The sequence below is a fragment of the Ictidomys tridecemlineatus genome, chromosome 3, assembly GCF_052094955.1.
Source record: "Ictidomys tridecemlineatus isolate mIctTri1 chromosome 3, mIctTri1.hap1, whole genome shotgun sequence".
In the NCBI taxonomy this organism is placed as follows: Eukaryota; Metazoa; Chordata; class Mammalia; order Rodentia; family Sciuridae; genus Ictidomys; species Ictidomys tridecemlineatus.
This window is the reverse complement of record NC_135479.1, coordinates 6,752,200-6,773,425: the sequence shown is the minus strand read 5'-3', so window position 1 is coordinate 6,773,425 and position 21,226 is coordinate 6,752,200. Positions and strand designations below refer to the sequence as shown.

Here is a 21,226-nt window from a genome sequence, read left to right as displayed (position 1 = left end):
AAGAACCCTGAAAGAAGAAGTTGGTGGCCAGCTGCCGGAGTCTGCTGCAACGCTGGAGGGTGTGGCCCACCACCAAGAGCTCCAGCACTTCTGGTCTGCAGAGGCCTGCGGCTTGTGCAGAGCCCCCGGCAGCAGAAGCAGTGAATCCAGTTTCATCTCAAAACTCAGTCTTCACAGAGAGGCACCACCTGGATGGGCCTGGGTACCTGGCCTCACCCTCTCATTCTCCTATTGCCTGTCCCAAGTCCATTGTCAAGGGGAGCCACAACCTGTCCTCACATGGCTGTGTGGGAGGTGGCTGCCCCAAACCATTGTGTATGTCAAAAACCAGCCCAGTGGCCAGGACCAAGCCCAGGGCATAACCTCAGAGGCCTGGACTGAAGGCCCTCTCTGAAGTCCTCCTCATGTACTGACCTTGACCTTTCCACCTTACGTCTGTCTTTAAGGCTCTGGACACATGAGTGCTGGGGAGGGAACCCAGGGCCTTGCACATGCTGGGCAAGTGCTCTAACCACTGAGCCACGTCTCCAGGTCTGGTTCTGGACTCTTGGCTACCCCACATCTCTAACTCCTGAGCTCAGTGCCGAAGTCAGCAAAGCCTGCCCAAATAAGAACACACAAAGGCTACTTATCCAGGCCTCGCTGCGGCCAGGAGTCAGCTGTCACTTGCATTTGGAAGGGACTCTCAGGTGGCGAGGAGTGGGAGCCCTGGGAAGTGGAAGAACAGATGACTTCAGGTGTGTCCCGGGGAGGCTATGGTCCTGGGGAGCAGCAGGTGCTGACCAGAAGCAAGCCCTCTCATGTGCTGGAAGTCGGGGTGCAGATGGAAACAGGAACAAGAATCAGACAATCTGCCCATAATAAATCAAGTCCTGATGGTGTGGGGCCATTCGTTCCTGGCTTCCTGGACCAGCTGTCCTTTACAGCTGGTGGTCTGTGACGGTAGGTACAGGCTGGCTTCCTGGGCCAGTTACCATAGGCAACAGCTGGCTTGGTTTTCTGGGCTGGTTGCAGTAGACTGTGGTCTGAGGGGGATTTTCCTTGGGTTTGGGTTTGGGGGCTGGGGTTTGAACCCTGGGCCTCGAGCATCAGAGTTCTTTTTTCTTCTTTTGGTACTTGGTACTTTAGTGGGGGCTCTACCTCTAAACTACCAAGCACCCCCAGTCCTTTTCATATTTTATGCTGAGATGGTCTCACTAAGTTGCTGAGGCTGGCCTTGAACTTGAGATCCTCCTGCCTCAGCCTCCTGAGTCTCTAGGATCATAGACGTGCACCAGCAAGTGTGGCGGGAGTTCTATTTTGATGTCTGGTTGGGTCATCGCAGTTCGTTTGTATAGGTAATTTCACCCATGATGAGTCATCCAGGTTTCAGGCAAGCAGCAAGGTGAGCTAACCTAGCTAAGGTCACAGAACCAGTAAGTTTCAGAACTTGGACAGGAACCCACTGGTCCTGCACATTTCCTTCCTTCCTTCCTTCCTTCCTTCCTTCCTTCCTTCCTTCCTTCCTTCCTTCCTTCCTTCCTTCCTTCCTTCCTTTCTTCCTTCCTCTCTTCCCTCCCTCCCTCCCTCCTTCCTTCCTTTCTTTTCCAATACTGGGAATTGAACCCAGAGCCTCTCACATGCCAGGCAAGCGCTCTGCCACTGTGCTACACTCCCGGTCCTTTTGGTTCTATTTGAGGCAGGGTCTCACTAAGTCGCCCAGGCTGGTCTTGAACTTCTGATCCTCCGTGCCTGCTGCACCCAGCATGGAACGTGTGTGTGTGTGTGTGTGTGTGTGTGTGTGTGTGTGTGTGTGTGTGTGTGTTGGTGGTTGCTGGGATCAAACCCAGGGACTTGGGCATGCTAGGAAAGTGTTCTGCTGTGAAGCTGGGTCCCTGTAGCTGAGGTACGGGCCTCTGGAAGAGTAAGGGGCAGAGTAGTTAGAGGGGTCCTGTCTGTAACAGAGCACCTTTGAAATATTCCACCCCCCCCCCCAGCTTCCTGGTAAAAGGGTTTTTGTTTTGTTTCGTCTTGTTGTTTTTGCTCTCTGAACTTCCTCCTGCTGAGAAGGAAAACTGAAAAGCCACTCTGGGCCCACGGGGAGCAGGAGTTGTGTCCTCTGGCTAGCACAGCCTAGCCAAATCTACACATGTGTGCCCCTGGCTTCTGCTTCTATACTTTGAAAGTGCCCCTATGGAACCCGCAAAGAGACAGACCAGCTGCTGCTCCCCAGTTCTGGCCAAACTGCATTAAATCCATTATTCCTTTTTACTTCATTTGCTTATTTCTTATGCAAGTGAGCAACCAAATGCAGGCCGACGCCCTGGCTGGACTACAGATCACCAGACCAGTGGCATCGGTTACCATCCACGATTAGGGTGGGGGCGGGGTCTCACTGAGTAGGGAGGGGCAATTAGAGGTTGAAAAGGACATTTCCACCTAGGAGCTGACCTGGGGGTCCAGCCAGGGCAGGGAGACCCTAGAGCACGCCGTGGCAGGGAGAATTCCAAGATGGCGCCTTGGCTTTCACCCCTTCCCTGATTTGACTTCCAGGATTCTGTTATCTCTGTGGTTATACAGTGGTGAGAGGGATTTAGGGTCTAGGGAGACCTGCACCACAGGGAACCAGGAGTATCTGAGTGTCAGGTGACTTGGGGGGCCAGGTGCCCTTTCTGGGTACCCTGCTGTGTCCTGGACTGGCCTTATGGCCCTAGGCCACTGCCCATCTCCAAGCCCCAATTTCTATATCTGCAAAGCAGGGCACTGGCCAAAGTAATCTAGCCCGACCCATTGTGATCCAGATTCCCTGGAGCCCAGGAGAGGCCAGGATTAAGGCTGTGTGCCCTGGGTCATGCCGGTCAGGTGAATAGAGGTGGAGCCTGGGTTCTGTGAGAAAAAAAAAAATAGCAGAAGAAATCCCTTGTGAATGTGGCCACAGTGTGGGTGGGTTATGGGGTTTTCTCTTTGTCGCCCCTCCCCCCCCAGATCCCCGAGGGCCATCTCAGGGTGGAAGGACCACACCCAGGGAGAAAGAGCTGCTGGGTGAGCAACAGGTGCGGCTGTGTGTTTTTAAGGGCTGACTTCTGCTTCCTGCTGTCAGAACGCTCCCCCAGGCCATCAGAAAGGGTGTGGTGGTCACACCGGTCCCAGAGTGTGGGGCCACGCAGCCAAGCTCCCAGTACCAATGCAGCTGCTAGAGATGGTGGGGGGCAGGGTCCGCAGGCAGCCTTGGGCATCTCAGGCCTCCTGTCCCTCATCAGCCTCCTCTGAGTCCAGCAATGGCCTTGGGTCCTGAAAAGCTGAAGAGGGAACGTGCCCTGTGTCCTGGCAGCAGGAGGAAGCCAAGATGGAGACACAGAGGCCGACGTCTGCCTAGAACCCCGAGGGCTGAGACGGGAAAGGATGAGAAAGCGCAAAAGCAGCAAGAGTTAGCAGACAGTGTGCGCTGACAGTGGCTTGCTGCCAGGTTAGAATCAGAGTGGATCTGGGGGCTCAGTGGGGGAGCCTTGCTCAGGCACCCCAGCACCCCCTGGGGTTCCACCAGCGAGTCCCTTCCTCTCGGTGGCCAGTCACCCACCCCCGTGTAGATCCAGCCCTGTCCTAGTGTAAAGCCCCCAGGGGCTTCCCAGGGCCCAGGATGAACCCTGACCTCTCAGCATGGCCTCACACTGTCTCTCCTCAAAGCCACCCTACCCCCAGCCACGCTGCTGTCAAGCCACAGCATTGACTGTGGGTTCCCGACACCTAACAGCGCAGGATGCTGTGTCCTGCCCGTGGTGCGTGTGCGTGGGATGCACGGGTGATGACCGTCCCTCGGCATATTGGCTCCTCTCTCCTTTCGGCTCTGAAATGCAGGGAAGGGCACAGGCCCGGGCACAGGGAACTTCCTGCATGGCCGTGCCCAGACCTGCCCAGTGGGCTCTGGAGTCGCCCAGAAGCTGCTTGGGCCTTTGACCACTCCCCAGCTCTGTCCCCTGCGGAGGATCTGGCCACGGCTCTGGCTGGTCTTCTTGCTGTTCCTAGATCTCCTCTGTAAGTGGCAGGAACTAGGACCCAGCCCCTTGGTCTCCCCACCATGGTTGGATGGAACCAAGTGGGCAGCCCTTTGGTCAGAAGACAAAAGTCACTTTACCTACAAAGGATGGGTGACACTCTGGCCACAGACTCAGTCTCACACTGAAAAACCAGCCTCTACCTCAGAGCAAAGCCTGTTCAAGGAAGGGACATGACCTTTGTCCTTGGAAAGACCCACAGAGTACTCCTAGGCACATTCCCACCCTGCTAAGTGGTTTATCTACAAATAACAGGAGAGGTCTGCTGCAGGTGTCCCTGACTCAGTCAGGCTAGGTGGGGATCCACAGCAGCCCCCAGCAGCCACCAATCAGCATGAGACAGGGAAATACCTGGGATGCCAGATGACCCTCCCAGTAGTTTATGGTGGTTGATAACGTGTTGGGAAACCTTGTAGTTCAGCACGTACACCCCTCTTGGCTTAAAGCCAATCAGTTCAAATGAATCCCCCTCTTGTAGGAACCAATCACCCCTACCCAACTTGTTCCCGCCAGTGAATGTGCTAATCCTGTTTTAGAGTTGTTATTTGATTTTCCCGTGGTGTGTGGTGATTTGCTAAGAGATGCTATGATGTATGTGAGGTCCCTGTCTTCTCCAAAGAATGTATAAAACTGCTGCAAACCCTGGGCTCGGGGCCTCTCAGCGTCACCAGTTGCTGTGTGCGCTGAGGACCGAGCTAGCTCGCAATAAACACCTCTTTGTGTTTACATCGATCTTGGTCTCTGGTGGTCTTTGGGGGATCCCGAATTCGAGCATAACAACACACCATCCATGGAAAGCAGAATTCTTAGGTGGCTACTGAAGGGAAAGCGAGGAACGAGAGACGGAGACCAGGCAGAGATACACACAGAGTTTATTTTTTCAGAGCTGACAAATAAAGGCCCTCTCTCTATAGAGGCTTCAGTTCTGGGACTTTTATGGGAGAGGCTCAGGAATCAGAGCCAGGCGGGTACTAATGCAGGGTGGTTAAGGGTGGGGTTGTGATGAGGGAGTGGTGGGCCGTTCTCAGAAAGGCCCTTGGGTGGGAAAGCGAAACTTTTCCCTTAGAATGGGGGCTATCACTTAAGATGGCGGTCCAGATGCTAAGCAAGGACTTATAACTTTCCCCTGGGGTTCTGCCCAGTTCTGTTGCTGTCGGATCCTCCAGTCCTGAGCAAAAGCAAAACTCTTTCTAGCAAATTGTTTAGGGAGGACTTCCTAATTTAAGACTCAGACTGCTCTTCCACCTAGTCCCTTAAGTCTCAGAATGAGTTGCTCTCTCTTGGTTCCCTGATCTAAATGCCTTGATTTCATCCCGTTGACTGAGATGGTTGTCTACCAAAATCCCCACTCCTTCTAGCATCGTCACTAAGGAACAAAGACTACGTTTCCCAGCTGCCCTTGCACTGAGGTATGGTCATGTGACAAGCCCCCACCAATAAAATATGAGCAGAAGAGAGTTCAACTCTTCTGAGTCCAGGCCCTAAGAAACAAGTTGGCTTCTTGCACACGTGCCTTCCTCTTCTACCAGCTGGATGCAGGTGGCAGTGAGACTCTAGGGAATGAAAGAGCCCTGAGATGAGAAGAGCATGGCTCCCTGAACCACCAAGTGGAGGAAAGCCACTGGCCAATCAGAGGACACCCATCTCCATCTGTTATGTAAGAGAAATTCCTAAGGCATTTGAACCATGATCTATTTGGGAGCCCGCTTGGGGTGCCTGTTCGCCTACTCCTCTTCACGAGGCACATCCCTCTGCTCGGCCTTCCCCCTAAATCAAGTTGCACAAGACGCTGACAAAGCTCCCGGATGAAAAGCTCCAGCTCTCCCTGTACTCACCTCCCTTGGCTGGCTCCCACCCCTGCCTGGCTTCACACCGTCGGCTTGCTCTGAAGTCTGGCCCACTCCGCCGGCCTGGGCCACCATCCATCTGCTGCCGATGAGTGCCTGGCTCCCAGCAAAATGCACATTTATTCCCCCAAACATAGGATTCTTTTTTCAGCAAAGGTGGTGCAGTATATTTGGAGAGGCAAGCTGCTCTTCCGCACATGGCTCTCGGTGACTTGGGACGCAGCCAGCGAGTTTGTGTCTTCAGCTCCAACTCCCTGAGCAAGAGCCTCCAGAGGTTGGGGAAGAGGTGGAGGGAGCAGTGGAGAGGGGGATGGGAACCAGAAGGGGGTGGGGGACAATTCTCTCAGAAAGCAATTAAGCATTTCTTGGTGGCCTCAGGGACAACCTCAGCTTGTTGTACTTTTCCCCCAGGGAGGCTGAGGAGCAGAGGAGGAAGGCATCCATGATCGCAGCTCTTGAAAACTTGGCTTCATACTGGGGCTTTGGGAAGACACAGAAGATCGAGCTGCAGAAAGGCAGCCGGGCCCTTCCAACCTGCCACCCAGGCTACTTCTCCCATGGGGAGCCCCAGAATGGACCACAGAGGGGCTCAAGATACAAAGGAGCTATCTATTTCTTTAGTTTGGCTCTATTCAGATTAACCTGTTGTTGTTTTGCGGCGGCGCTGGGGATGGAACCCAGGGCCTCACATCCGCTAGGCCAGTGCATTACCACTGAACTTCAGTCCCAGCCCTGAAGTGTGGCTCTGGATGGCAGGTTTCAGCCGAGGAGAGAGGAGAGGATGGTAGCTGAGCCCAGAGCAAGCCCGTGCTCTCTGGGGTCTCTGTTGCAGCTCCAAGACACAGAGGCCGGCTCCTTTATGGGATCAGATACTCTGGAGGTTATAAAATGACAAGGCCCATCCTTCAAGGGGCTCCAGAAGGAGTCTGCCTCAGCAACTTCCAGAACAAATCTGCTGTTTGTTTGAATCAGGAAATAACAGGCTGCAGACTCCCCAGGGGCCCAGGAATCCAGCCACTGGCTCCTCCTGTCCTTCTGTGAGCTAGATTCAGCCAGCCACACAGGGCCCTGCAAGGAAGTCAAGTTACAACAGCCTGACCTGTGCGCCTCCAAGGATGCTGAGAACCCCCACTCAGGGAGGGTCAGTGGCCAACAGGGATTCTCCAGACCTTTAACTGGTCTGGTCACGTGATGGCCTGAATTCTTTATGCTCAGCCAAAGGGCATCTGTCGTTTTGAAGCCAGGCTGCCCTTAGCAATGATCTTGCAGAGCTTTGGGGCCTGCCTGGCGTGGGTGCTGTGAGCTGCATCTTGTGTGTCTCCAGGGAGAACATTTCCTCTTTCCCATCCCCTCCCTGTGGCTCGCTCTCCTCCACCCCCTGTCCTATCCACCAACTCATTCCCCTTCTCTACACTCAGCCTGCTTCCTGTGATTTTGTCACTTAAAGCAGCTTGGTGGCCCAAGCCTACCATCCCAGCTACTTGGGAGACTGAGGCAGGAGGATTCCAAGTTCGAGGTCAGCCCCAGCAACTTAATAAAACAATGTAAAAAGGGCTGGGGATGTGGCTCAGTGGTAGAGTGCCCTGGGTTCAACCCTCCAACAAAAATTGAGGACCTTGGTATGAATTCCTTCCAACTGTCCCCTCTCCCAATCGGTCCTGGGGTTCTTTCTTTCTTTCTTTCTTTCTTTCTTTTTTTAAAGAGAGAGAGGAATTTTTTAATATCTATTTTTCAGCTTTCGGTGGTTGAGGATTGAACCCAGTGCCCTGAGCATGCCAGGCCAGCTCGCTACTGCCTGAGCCACATCCCCAGCCCCCTGCCCTGGGTTCTTTCCTTGACCAGTTTGCAAACATATCACAACTGATCCATACCATCCCTCCCAGGGAGAAGCCCCAGCTTGACAGGTGCAAAGTCCAGAGTGCTGGGCGACAGGAAATACCAGAGCCCAAGGTCTTCCCAGGACTGGCAGCTCGGGTGGCTTCAGGGGCAGAAATAACCTGAGCCCGCTGCCCTTTCCCTTTTGGGAGTGACTCAGCGAGAAGCCGAGGACAGAAACACCACGCAGCGCCGCCTTGGCCGTGGGTTGTGTATGGAGAGGAACAGGGGCACTCGCAGGGGTGAGCACCGAAAAGATGCTCAGCCTCACTGAGGGTAGGAGAAGTGCACCGAAGCCACACCAGACCCCATTGTCCACCGAGCCACTTGGCAAAGAGGAAGGCTGGTGATGCGCCCAGTTGGCACGGGCGGGAAGAGGCGCTCGGCCCCGCCACAGCGCTGTAAGCTGATCCGTCTTCCGCGGAGGCCACCCGGCAGTGCCCACCAAGGACACAGGCTTTGACCCAGCAAACCCACTTGTAGAAAGGCCACATCCAGCTACGTGGGTGCCTTTGTGAAATGGCCGAGCTGGGCGTGTATACCTGATGAAGGGCTGCAGGTGCCCTCCACCGGACCGGGTCCACACTTGGGCCATGCGCCTGGGTGGAGCAAAGAACCAGAGCCAGGGCGGCATGGATACGGGACCTGTCCTTAGATACCAAGTCCAGGAGCAGAACGGGTCGTGGGGGGCTCTCTGGATTCAGGTCTCGAAGAGCAGGCGATGGAGCCAAGGAGCAGCGTTGCGCATGCTCCCAGCTGTGCGTGGGGAGGTGTGCCTCTGAGTGCCCCCCCCCCCAGGAAACTGGCCGCATTGGCCCTAGAGGAGGGGGGCGGTGTTTTGTTTTGGTTATTGTTTTTTGTTTGTTTGTTTTTAATTTATTTATTTTTATGTGGCGCTGAGGATTGAAACCCAGGGCCTCCCGTGTGCTAGGCCAGCGCTCTACTGCTGAGCCACAACCCCAGACCCTAGAGGAGCGTTTTTGATACAGATTTTTGTAACTTGAAATTTTTGAGCTGTGTGAACAGGTTACCTACTGAAACAATAAATGCAATTTAAAATATGTGACCCCCAGCTCCTTAATGAAAATAATATTTCTGTTATGTTTGCTTGCATTGGTTTATTTATTCATATATTTAGGGGTCCTAGGGATTGAACCCCCCCCAGGCACATTACCACTCAGCTCTCTCCTTGGCCCTTTTCAAATTTTTATTTTGAGAAAGGATCTTGGCACCATGCCCAGGCTGGCTTCAAACTTGTAACTGTCCTGCATCAGCCTCCTGATAGCTAGGATGACAGGTGTGAGCCAGTTTGACCCCAGTAATTGAAAATGAGCAAGTTCCAGGACAGAATGAAGTGGTGGAGGGGGGAGAGCATTCGTTCCACTTTATGTTCACACCATCTGTCATATTTTATAAATATTTCCATTTGTGCTGCCCCATTCAATCCTCAGGACAGTCTGGTGTTTTCAAATGAAGAAATGGAGGTTCAGAGAAGCAAAGTGACTTCTTGGAAATCACACAGCAAGTGGCAGAGCCAGGACTCGTGTCCAGCTTTTGAGATCTCTATCATGTGCCCTTTTCTCCCTCATTCAGGAGAGTCCTGAGGGCTGCAGTCACTATGTACCCATGTCCACCCAGAACATCTTCCAGACCACGGTGTATACTGGCTTAGACCAACTGTCAGTGGGTGGCATCAAATTCTGAGTCCTCTGCCTCAGGTTGCTTACTAGGCCATGCTGAGGTGTGTATGTTTGTGTCCCCCAAAATTCATGTCCTGAAATTTAATCCCCCATGTGATAGTATTGAAAGGTAGGGCTTTCAGAGGTGACTAGTGCCTTTTTAAAGAGGCCAAAGGGGAACTTGTCCACCCCTTCTGCCACATGAGGACTCAGAAAGAAGACGTCATCTTTGAAGCAGATAGTGAGCTCTCCCCCAACACCAGATCTGCTAGGATCCTGACCTTGGACTTCCTAGCCTCCAGAACTGTGGGTAATGCACTTTTGTAACCTATAAATTCCCTGTTCTAACAGATCTTGTTATAGCAGCCTGAATGGGCTGAGACTGACTTTCAGTTGCTTCATTGATAAAATAGAACAATCATAGAACCCAGCTCTGGGGGTTAAATGACCTAAGGGCTAAGAAAACAGTAGCCCAGTGTTCAAACAGACCAAGTTTCCTGCTCTACTGTGGCTTGCTGGCTGATTACAACTCTTGTATTAAAAAAAAAAAAAATCGCATTTACTCCAGCACTTGTTCTGCATCGCCCACCTGCCCAGGTTCTTCTCTCCTTCCCTTCTCGGATTCCTTCTCTAGCTTTTCCTTCCTGCCCCAGAGCTGGCTCTCAGCGACCTGGGAACCTGGCCAGCCCAGCCAGCAGGGGAGGGTGGTGAATGTGGGAACCCCATTCTGAATTTTCTCACCCTCCTTCCACTTACATATTCAAATGTTTGTTTCCTCTGGAGGTTACCATCACCCAGAAACGGGCAAAGGAGGGGGGAAGGCTAGTGAATGTCGAGGACTTCTCCTCCCTCTTCTCCACCTCTTCTAAGGGCTGAACACTGAGCCCTTCGCCAGACGTCACCCTTTAAGGAAGGAAAAGGAAGGAAAAGACTGGCAGGAAAAACACGTGTTCTTCAACATCCAGCCTCCCCTTCCTTGTTCTTATTTTAGTTTTAGAATTAACACATAGTGCTATCATTGGGATCTTGAATGTCCCCAAAGCCCCTGTGTTGATGGTGTGGTCACAGTCCGTGGGCTACTGGGAAGTGTAGACAGGGCCAGATCTCAGACTTAAATCTCATACTGTGAGCCAAAGCAACCATTTTCTCTTTTTAGTTCATTTTCTCAGGTACTTTGTGATAGTAACAGAACTCTGAATAACATCATAATAAAACTCTGTATGTGTGTGTGTGTGTGTGTGCGTGTGTGTTTAAATTCACAGAGCCACCACCCCAGTCAGGATACAGAACAGTTCCACTGCCAACTCCTCTCTCAAGCAGCTCCGTTGGGGAGCCACCCTTAGCCCCTGCTGCACCCCTGGATGTGTTATTACTGTAGTTTTTGTTTGTTTGGTTGGTTTTTTTGAGAATGTCACAGAAAACAAAATTATGCAGCATCTAACCTTCTGACAGGTTCCCCCTTGGGAATCCCGCCTGTAAGAGTCGTCCCAGCGTCTGCGTGTCCGAAGCTCATTGCTCTGTTACTGCGTGGTGTCCGCCGTCTGGGCCTGCCAGGGTTTGTGTATTCGTTCATTCACTGCAGGACATTGGGGTTTTTCCCAGGTTTGGGTGACTGTGAATAGAGCTGCTCTAGATATTTGTGCAAAGGCTTTTATGAGAACCAAAGTTTTCATTTTTCCAGGGCAATGTTCTCAATAGGAGGCAGTTGGCCCCCCGGAAGCAGCTGGCAAGCCCTCAAAGTATTTTTGACTGTCACAAGGTGGGGGTGCTGCTGGCTCTAGTGGGTAGAGGTCAGGGAGGCAGCTCAACACCTTAGACCCGGAGGACAGTCCCAGGGCCATCAAGGATCTGGCCCCAAGTATCAGTGGTGCTCAGGCTGAGGATCCCTGCTGGGGGGGGGCACCTGGGGCTGAGCCCGCTGGTGTGTTGAGCTCTATAGGGAATCTGCAAACCATCTTCCAGATGCCTTTACCCCCCCTACACACACACACACACTTTTCTTTTTCTCCCAGGGCTCAGGGATTGGACGCAGCATGCTGGGCAAGAGCTCTACCACTGAGCTTCACCCAGCCCGAGTTAACCATGTCGCATCCCCCACAACCAAGCCTCTGGGTTCTGGGAGACTCACATCTCTGGGGGCCTGCTGTCTGTGGCATTACAATGGGCGTGTAAGTGATATCTTATCACAGTTTTAATTTGCATTTCCTTAGTGGCTAATGATGTTGAATATATTTTTATGGGCTTATTTGCCATCTGTGTGTCTTCTTTGGTGAAGTATCTGTTCAAGTCTTTTGCCCATTTTTAAAATTAGGTTGTTCCTTACTGTCAGATTTTGAGAATTCTTTCTATATTATGGATACAAGGGTTTCCGTGTGTGAAATATGTGATTTGTATTTTCTGCTGTCTTCTCATTCTCCTAAGGGTCATGTGTGTGTTTGGAGGGGTGCTGGGGATTCAACCCAGGGGCCCTCCAGCACTGAGCCACACCCCTAGCCCTTTTTATTTTGAGACAGCATCTCATGAGGTTGACCACGCTGACTTCAAACTTGCAATCCTCCTGCTTCAGCCTCCTGAGTCTCTGGAATTCAAGGCATGCCCCATCATACCCAGCAAAAGGCAAAAATTGTTCATTTTGGCTGGGGATGTTGCCCAGGGTATGGCACTTGCCACACAGGCCTGGGTTCATTACTTAGCACTGCAAAAGGAGAAAAGCAAAGACAGGACTGGCTCTATGATACCAAGAGCTTCCTACTAACCCTTAAAATAGGGTGGTGTGATGGTTATTTTTTAAATTGTATTTATTTATTCATCCATTAATCACCCATTCATTCATTCATCCAGGGGACTGAACCCAGGGCCCATCCATCTCCAAGCTACATGCTCAGTCCTTTTTATTTTTTATTTTGAGAGACGTTCTCGATAAGCTGCAGAAGCTGGCCTCCTGAGTCATTGGGGTCACAGGTGAGCGCCACGGTACACAGCTGGTCTTGGTTATCCCAGTTCCTTTGCCCTTCCACAGAAACGGTAGAATCGTCTCGTCTCCCTCTACCACCTTGCTTTTTTAAAAATTTGTTTTCACGGGGTACAGATGTCTGAGACCCCAGCCGTGTTTCTTTGTTCTAGGTAGGACTTTACACCCACCCGTCTGCATAGAACCTTTGGGTAAATTCTGGGAAAAGAGGAGAAATGCCAATTTTAGAGAAAACTCAAGAGCAGCCATTCACCTGTTTCCTGGGAGAACAGATGGTATTTTGCCTGAGGAAAATAGCAGGATGCAAATTGGCTTCTCACTCACTACAGAGGGTTTATGAAAAGACTCAAGACTAATAAATGCTCTCTCCACCACTCTGCAAGGCCAACTTCATTCCCTTTTTGACAGCAAAACCATAACAACACTTCTGACTTGTCTGCAAGATATCACTGATCTGCTTGAAACATGTTTGTCACCTGGTCAAATAACTTACCAGAAACTGCACACACAACCTCTACAGTAGGAGGGTGGGACTTCATCTTGCTCTGTGATTGGCAGCTCTATTCACATTGCTCTCCAGTCACCAAAGCCGAGAGCTCAGCTGGGGGAGTGGGAACTGCTAGGCAGGGCTGAGCCTGCTGCCCCCCAGCCCCTGGCTCCTAGATCCCCAGACTCTGCCTCTGACTGCAGGCTCCAGACCTCCTTACCAGAGAGCAAAGTCCTCTCTGATCTGGTCACTCTGTGCCAATATTGCTTTGTTTACTACCTGAAAGGAGGCCTCCGAGTTTTCTGCTTGTGCAATGAGGTGATCCGCTTGGGGAAAAGAAAGCCTGGGCCACTCATTGGGGCAGCCAATCCCAGGGGCAGGAGTAGTGGGCGTGGCCTGGCATGCCCTGATTGCTCCTCCCAGTCTGCACCTGGCTGGCAGCCGGACCTGGGCAGGGAGTTTGACTTCTTTGGGCCTCTTGGCTCACCTGTAAACTGGCCACTCTGCAATCTGATCTGCCCTTCTCGTAGAATTATTGCAAGATGCAAATAATCAATCACAAAGAATATTCCGGAAAGACACGGCCCCAACTGTTCTGAGTTGCTTCTCTGGAGAATGAGTGGATCGTGGGAATTTCTACTTTCCTCTTCCATCAGTTGTGATCTCGTTTCCAAATTCTCAACATGTATGAATTCTTTTTATGGTTAAACAGTGTGTAGGGCTGGGGGCATAGCTCAGTGGTCGAGAGTGTGTTCTGCATGTGCAAGGCCCTGGGTTCAACCCCCAGCACTAAAAACCAAAGCAAACCAAAAACAGGGTGAGGTGCTCACTGCAGTGCCTAAATATGGTCATGCAACAACACACTCTATCTGCAAAGTCTCCACCCTTAAGCGCCAGTCACTCTTCGAAGCCCGTGTAGTGGGTCACGGAGCCCTGCGTTTATCACATGGACATCACAGCATAACCGCCGAGTCCCTGGATACTTGAAATCTGAGGTGCTGGTGAAGTCAGCTGGGGTGGGAGATGAGATGGCAGGGCTCCTCCTGCTCCCCAGGCCTCCCAGGTAAGGCACGAATGTTCCCCCCTGGCAATCTGCAGAGCAGCCTGGGGCAGGCCAAGCGGTGCCAGAGCGAGGGACACTGCAGGACAGCACAGAGTCAGCAAGAACACACTTTATGAAAAATCAGTCGCTGGGGCTGCAGCCCACTGGAGTAAAGGGGCCAGACACGGAGACCACCCTCCCCAGGAGCTGGCTGCCCTCGGGGTTCTGGGCATGTCAGTGTCTCCAGCAGGCACTGTGGTCAGCCTCGGCCAGCAGGACACAGTGCCCAAAGGCACAGTCGGGGCTGGCACACTGCACCAAGCAGCCAGGAGGAATGGGGCTGTGTGCATCTATATTTGTTTATTTGCTGTTGGAAGCCCCTGGCAGGATCAGGAAGGTGCCCTGATTGCCTTACGTGGCTGCAGTCCCTCAGGACAGGCCTTCCTTTCCTAGATCCCCTGCCAGATCTGGAAAGTGGCAGGGTCACAGCCCATGAAGAACCCAGGGCACCCCAGGAGTAAGAAAAGAGACCAAGTAAGGAGATGGCTGCTTAGGCAGCTATCATCAGTCCCAACTGACTGTCCCTCTGACCAATGACAGGAGGGCAGGGACGGCCAGGCCCTCCAGCCAGCCGCACAACCCAGGTGACAGTTGTTCAGCTGAGATCAAGTTGCAGCTATTCTCAGTCCAGGGGCTTGCAGGGAAGTCACCTCCTATCCCTGGGCTCCGGGCAGTGGGGGGCACGGGTGGGGGGAATTCCTTGGGTGCTGGAAACAAGTCCTGCCCTGTCCTGGGCTGCGGGGACCAGTTGTCCTATGCTAGTGGCTGCCCAAAGCCTGAGAGGGTGCAGCTGCCCAGCTGCCAGTGGCAGTCTCAGGAGGACACAGACCTTGGGTCAACGTCACCTAAGCACCCCACCCTGCTGGGTCCGGAACAAGTCCACGCCATCAGGTTGAGACAACACTAACACACCCTCGCCAACCCAAATCTCTGGCCTCCTCTATCTGCCCCAACAGAAGCCCAGACAGGAACCCTGGGAGGCAGACGCCAGAGGATGTGACACTTCCCTAAGGCAGGGGGGTGTGAATTTTTTCTAGAAAGGGCCAAATAGCAAAGATATTTGACTTAGTGACTGTGTGGTCTCCATCCAACTCTACAACTCTGTCATTGCACCGTGAAGGAAAACAGACGCAGTCAGCATGGCTGTGTTCCAATAAAACTTTATTTAAAAGAACAAATGGGGGTCCAGAGGTGTCCTCTGACATGCATTTTGCTGATCCCTGCTCTACTTTACCAGACCCCCCCAAGGGCAGGTCCGTGTACCTTTGGGGCCAGCTGTTCTTCCTGGATTCTGGAACTGCAGGTGCCCCAACGGCTGGCTGTCCATCAAGGTTGAGAGCAAGAGGGTTTGGCACGCATGCAAGGAGAAGGGGAAGCAGCTGTTTGCTGGAGAGCCCTCTAGGAAAGCACCCCTCATCCACCCACTGTAATTAACCTTTGATAAATGCCTCCCTTGTGAACAGGTTTGCAGACCCATAAGTCAACAAGGTCGGCCACAGAGGGTTCGTGCAGATAAAACAAGGGATGGTCCACCTTGCAGGCATACAGGATGCTTAGGGCCATGGGGCCTCATGGCAGTAGGGATTGAACCAGGGCTTCAGGCTTGCTACAAGTGCTCCACCACTGACCTACATCCCCAGCCCTTTTTATTTTTTACCTTGAGGCAGGGTCTCGCCAAGTTTCCCAGGCCAGTCTTGAACTTGTGATCCTCCTGAGTCAGCCTCCCAAGTAGCTGGGATCACAGGTAAGTGCCTAGCCAGATATATATTCTTATCATATGGCCTTGGGCTTAGGATCCATCAGTAGCTGGCACAAGGGGGTTTAAACTTCAGATCTGTTGCCCTTTACCGAGTGGCCTTGGGCAAGTTACTTAATCTCACTTAGCTTTGGTCTCCTTGTTTGAAAAAAGGGAGATAAAAATGGTACTTGGCTCCTGGCGCCCTGGAGTTTAGATCAGATAACCCCATGAAACACTTAACACAATACCTGGCAAACACAGGCAGAACCAGACCTGTGGCCATGATGGGTGACTGCTGGGTTGCTCACTGGGCACCTCCCATGGGCTTGGAGATGCTAAGTAACCTCTTATTCGTTACAAAACTCTGAAGCAGCTCATTTTACCAGTGAGGAAATCAAGGTTCAGAGAAGCAAAGAGTGGCCCAAGGGCACACAGACGTAGCTCTTCTCAAAAGGGACCATGAAAGCCATTGTACCAGAAAAGAATGGGCATGAGCACGGGACCTGGGCCTTCTGAAGGTGTCAGGAAAACTGGTTCCCCAGTGCAATAACTTGCTTCCATTTATGCAGAGGAAGGATGTGGTTGCTTCTGAGACACCATGAGCTCAGCTGGGGGGCCCTATCTCTGGTATACCTGCCAGTCTTTTCTGGGAACACTGAGACTGTCCTGAACAGAAAGACCTTTGGCACAAACATCCAGAGGCCATTTGTAAAAGGTTGGCTGATGTCCCTTGAAATTTTATATGTCCACTGGGAACCTCAGAATGTGACCTTTTTGGGGTCTATATAGATAGTTATAATTAAGAAAAGGATTGAGATAAAATGGTACTAGATCAGGATGGGCCCTAAATCTGCAGAGACTGTCACTATGGGAACCAGAGGATCCTAGGAGACTTAGAGGAGGCCATGTAATGACAGAGGCATGAATTGGGGTTACATGTCTAAAAGTCAAGGAGTGCCGAGGATTAATGGCAGCCACCAGAAGTGGGGAGAAAAGCAAGGAATGGATTCTTCCTTGGGACACCCAGAAGGAACCAGTTCTGCAGTACCTTGATCTTGGATTTCTGGCCTCCAGAAATATGAGAATAAAGTTGTCATTGGAAGCCACCCAGTATTCAGTAATTTGTTATAGCAGCCACAAGAGACTAATACATCATGCGCGGGGCTTTGTGGTTCCTGGTATCTCTCGGGCCCAGCCCGCTCTGAGGCACACAATGATGCTTTGTGGTGAGAGAATGGACAAAGAGACAAAGGAAGGGAGAAATCAGTGGGGGGGAGGGGTGGCTTGGAAAGCCAGAGGCACAGCGCCAGGTCAAGGGAAGCCACTGCTGGGAGCCAGGACCTGGGCGAGGTCAGGAAACTCACAGGAGAGGTGAGCAAGGCCAAGCATGGCGCCGTCTCCTCTAGGTCTGAAGAATGCAAGTAAAGGAGGCTGGTGGCAAGTTCTTCGCTGGGAGAGACAGCCAGGTCAACAGAGGGACTGCGCCGTCAACCCAGTGCTCAGGCCCGCGCGGCTCCTGGAGATAGACGCCATCCCCACACAGCCGTCCAACTGCTTGGTCAAGCTGTGAGCAGGGCTTGGCAGAGGGACCAGGCGGCTGGCTGTGATCCGCTGTCTTGGCCCTCCCCTTGGTGCTCCAGGGCCCTCATTCCCACTGCCCTGGGCGACCGCAAGCACCTGGGTAATGGGGGAGGTGCGGCTCCCCGGTGGCTTTCCCGTGCAGGGGTTTAGGTCTCTCCTGTCACTCAACGCCAAAGCCAGGTCCTCATGTCACATCAACAAACAGCCTTCTAGGCTGGCAGCTCAGGAGCCGTAAGGATGGACATTGTCCCTTGTTTGGGGTGGCGGCCTTCATTTCCTTCCCTCCTCCTCACTGCTCCATGGAGAGGAGGAGGTCCTCCTGCACCCCCTTCGCCGTGGGTTGGCTTGAGGCTGCCTTAAAACAGCTGGGACGCGGCTGGATCCCCACTGAGCCCTAAGGACCGGTGCTTTCTCTCTGTTCTTAGAGTTGTCAGCTGCCACTTACTACTTCAGCATGGCCCTATTGTGAAGCGAGGCCCCGGGGAGGACCCTGTGCTGCCATCTTGAACATGCAGCCAAGCAGGGCCTTCAGATGCCCACAGTCTCAGCTGCCCTCTGACCGCACCTGCAGGGGGACCCCCAGGAAGAACCCACCAGCTGAGGCCCACCAACCCACACAACCATGGGAGGTGAAAATAAATTATTGTTTTAAGCCACTAGGTTTCCGGGTAGTTTTTCCACGGCCATCGGTCACAGGAATGCTCTGGAAGATTCACCCATCATCTCCTTTCCTATGTTCCCCATCTCACTGGCTACTTAGGGGCAACAGGAGCCCCCAATCTCCAAACCCACAACCCCTCATTACTGATCTGCCCCAATCTTCTCCCTGGTGGCCAGTCTCGGTGACAGGCAGAGTTGCCTAGTGGCATTGCTCCTTCTGGGGATGGCAAATCCTAAATTAAAATCAACAAATATTTGTATAGCAGCCAGAAGTCTGCGGCCCTCTGGAACCAGAGACAGAAAACACCTTTTATTTGAAGAGCAGTGAAGAGCTTTGCAAACACTCCGCACGGCCAGGCTCGCGTCACCTGTGACAACCAGCAAAGGTAGCTCGGCAGCGACAACCTGTGCCGTCCAGCAGGAAGGGGCACTAAGGCCCCAGGGCAGAGATGGCAGCGTAAGGGCCAGAGCCAGGTGGTCGGATTCCCAGGCTGGAGGAACAGAGGAGAGGCGAGAAACACCAGCTCTGCCCGACACCTGCTCGGGCGTCCCGTGTCCTGTGCGTGGCTCTGGGTCTGGGGTCAACTTCCTGGATTTGCCTGTGGCTCTGCTAACAGAGTGAGCCCAGAGGGAGGGGTGCGCCTCTGTGAGGCTGCCTAGACTGAGAGTGAAGCTGGAGCACAAGGCGCCATGCTGTCTTCAATTAGAAAGCCACCGCAGGAAGAGGCAGAGGAACTCGGCTGAGGCACCCAGCTCCCTGGAAGCAGGGCCAGGGAGCCAATTGGGAAGCCAACTGCCAGTTCCATGTTCTTTTGGTACACACTGCTGCATGCCCAACTGGCGGAGGGCCAGTGAGCCCCAGGAACGAGGGCCTGGATGGCGTATCTTGGAGGCTGGGGTGAGGGATGGACAGCCCACCCCCCCAAGACAGCTGGGTGAGAAAGTGCTGGAGCAGCATCACCCGTAAGGAAATAGATTATCCATGGGCGAAACTGACGGAGAAGATTTTAAAGGACAGAATCCACGGAAAACCACGAGGAAGTTCCAGTGACAGAACGGCCACACTTGGAAAAATGGCCTAGACATCAAGGGCTTTCAGAGAGACTTAAAGAACTGCCCACCTGTGTGGCCACGCAATGACAGTGACATCAACAGGATGTCCATTCTAATCACACTTTGTTTCCCCCCGTCCCCCGCTCCACCCCGTACTGGAGATTGAAGCTAGGGGTGTGCCACCTTTGAACTGGATCTCATCTCTTCTTTTGAAATTTTGTTTTGAGACACGGTCTCAATAAGTTGCCCAGGCTGGCCTCAAATTTGAGGTCCTCCTGCCCCAGCCTCCTGAGTCTCTGGAATTCCAGGCGTGGCCACTGTGCTGGGCTCCAACCAGCATTCTTTCTCCAGCTCCCATGGTCACTGCTTCTACCATCATCTCTGCAATGAGGGAGATGGCAACTCCTACCCAGGCAGGACCTCCCACCTCACACTGCACATGCTGGAGGCCGACTGGGCACCCCACGAGGTACACATCAGTCCTGACCCCAGGGACCTGTGAAGGTGCCCTTATTGGGAAATAGGATCTTTGCAGATGCGATCACATCAAGATGCAGTTCTACAGGCTTAGGGTGGGTCCTAAACCCAATAGGCCTGGTGTCCTTTAAAGAAAGCCACGTGAGCAGTTCCTACCAAGTGACCTCGAACACACTGCTTGACACCAGGAGAGCTGAGACGGGGCAATGTCCTGCTAACCAAAGAACGTCAAAGATCACCACAACCACACGAAGCTTGGAGAGCAAGGAAGGATTCCTCCCCCGAGCCTTCAGAGGGCACAGGACCTGCAGACACCTTGGTTTTAGATTCCAGCCTCCAGGACCGTGAGGGAAGAAACCCCTGCTGGATGAAGCCCCCAGGCATGGCATTCATCACGGCGGCCCTGGCCGACTCAAATAGCTCGTTACAACTACTCCTTGAACTGAGCTTCCTGGCCACCCACTGACAGCTCTGTGTTACTGTGTGTGATACTCAGCCTCCAAGTGGCCCCAGGGGTCCCTTCTTCTGTCATTCACTTCCCTGGGTAACCAACAGGATACTGTGGAAGTGGCAGTTGACCAGCCCTGCCTTCCATAGCTCGGCTCCAGTACTTGTGTGGCCCCTTGAAAAACGTGATCGAGGAAAAGCTCATAAACAGCCGAGCACGGTGGTTTATGCCTGCAATCCCAGCAGCTCAGGCTGAGGCAGGAGGATCGTGAGTTCAAAGCCAGCCTCGGCAACTTAGTGAGGTCCTAAGCCACTCAGCAAGACCCTGTCTCTAAGTAAAATATGTTTTAAAAAGAGCGGGGGATGTGGCTCGGTGGTTAGGCGCCCCTGGGCTCAACCCCCAGTACCAACCAACCCACCAACCCCCCACAAACGGCCTGTGGAGAGGTCTGTGGGGAGGACCTGCAGCTCCCGCCAACACCCAGCCTCACGGGAGTGAGCCACCCTGGACGCAGAGCCCCCGTCCTTAAGTGAGCCTTTGGGTGACCGCGGAAGCCCAGCCAACATCTTGACTGCAACTAAATGAGAGGCCCTGGCCTGACCCTCCACTCAAGCCCCTCCAATCCCTGGCCACAGACAGTGCACATCACGAGTGTTTCTGTTCACACCGCCCAGTTTCACGGAGACAGCGCATATAGTCTTCTTTTTTTTTTTTAATATTTATTTATTTATTTATTTTTGGCAGACACAACATCTTGTTTGTATGTGGTGCTGAGGATCGAACCCAGGCCGCAAGCAAGTCAGGCAAGCGCGCTACCGCTTGAGCCACATCCCCAGCCCCTCATATAGTCTTCTTATCCCACCAGAAGCAGCATACATAGTGGTCAGGTCCTGGGGTGACCCTCAGTTCCTACCAACTGACCGTGAACACGCTGCTTGTTTCCCTCAGTGTCCTCATTTACTCTTGGTACCGGGGACTGAAGCCGGGAGCACTATCCCCTGAGCCACATCCCCAGCCCTTTTCATTTTGAGACAACCCCTCACTAAGTTGCCCAGGCTGGTCTCAAACTTGCCATCCGACTGCCTCAGCCTCCCCATTAATGGGATGACAGGCATATGCCACCATACCCGGCCAGTTTCCCTTTACGAGTAGGTAGAGCGATTGCATCCACCTCATAAGACTGTTGTTAACTTCTTTTTTTTTTTTTTTTTTTTTTTTTTTTTAATGTTTTTTTTTTTTTTTTTTTTTTTTTAAAGAGAGAGTGAGAGAGAGAGGGG

General features: G+C 52.8%; 2 long non-coding RNA genes across 2 annotated transcripts; one reads left to right on the top strand and one right to left on the bottom strand.

Annotated features, from left to right (window-relative positions):
* Positions 1 to 5,494: 5,494 nt before the first annotated feature.
* LOC144375984 (uncharacterized) lies at positions 5,495 to 11,367 on the top strand. Its single transcript, XR_013435944.1, has 3 exons — positions 5,495 to 6,152; positions 6,290 to 9,494; positions 10,885 to 11,367. It is a non-coding gene; the product is annotated as an uncharacterized LOC144375984 (long non-coding RNA).
* An 845-nt stretch (positions 11,368 to 12,212) lies between these two features.
* LOC144375983 (uncharacterized) lies at positions 12,213 to 13,160 on the bottom strand. Its single transcript, XR_013435943.1, has 2 exons — positions 12,897 to 13,160; positions 12,213 to 12,601 (listed from the first exon to the last, which is right to left on the bottom strand). It is a non-coding gene; the product is annotated as an uncharacterized LOC144375983 (long non-coding RNA).
* Positions 13,161 to 21,226: the final 8,066 nt, after the last annotated feature.